This window comes from Monopterus albus, unplaced genomic scaffold (genome assembly GCF_001952655.1).
Source record: "Monopterus albus unplaced genomic scaffold, M_albus_1.0 scaffold374.1, whole genome shotgun sequence".
Classification (NCBI taxonomy): Eukaryota; Metazoa; Chordata; class Actinopteri; order Synbranchiformes; family Synbranchidae; genus Monopterus; species Monopterus albus.
Window position 1 is genome coordinate 243,763 of NW_018128254.1, and position 788 is coordinate 244,550.

Below are 788 nucleotides of genomic sequence, written 5' to 3' on the forward strand. Positions count from 1 at the left end.
CAGACATAATTGTGGAAAAGTATAAACATCATGTGTAGCAAACTTTCATCGGTTAATCATAACATTAGGGGGTAACTAATACACAGGAAACAACAAAGATTGTCTTACATCCTACCATAATCATGAACACCACTCAATAACATCAATTTAAGTTACCATTAGCAATTTCCATTAATACTTACCAACCTTAATCATCAAAAATCAATTATCAAAAATCATTCAACAACCTATGAGTTCACACCACCTGCGTTTATGCATTTATATGTCGGTATGTATTAACCTTTAGCTAGTTTATGTAGGATCCACGGTCTTCACTCCAGTCCATGGAGCTCTTCAATCTCTCTCTCACCGGGCTCAGTGAGGGAGATCAGGGGATAGGATTCCCAAGGGGCCGGAGCTTGTACTAATTCATAGGCAGGGGGCTGTGGATACCTACTATCAATGGCAGTGGTAATGCACTTGAGACAGAGATGTCTAATGCAGGGGATGCAGCGGCATCCACACAAGGTCAGCAGTATAACTGCTGCCACCAAGGATGTAAGTACAGACATCACTACATTTTTCCACTTGCCAAAAGTCTTAGTGAACCAATCTTCAATATAATTAGCAATACCAGAGTGTTCAGCCATCTCTTCTGACAAGACTTTTAAGCCAGCCAGAGCCCTAGCAATTGAGCCATCAGGATCAGTATGCATTTGAATATATGTGCAACATTGTTGTCCAATCATAGTACAAACGCCCCCTTTTCCGGCCAAAACAAAGTCTAAAGCCAATCTGTTCTGATATGA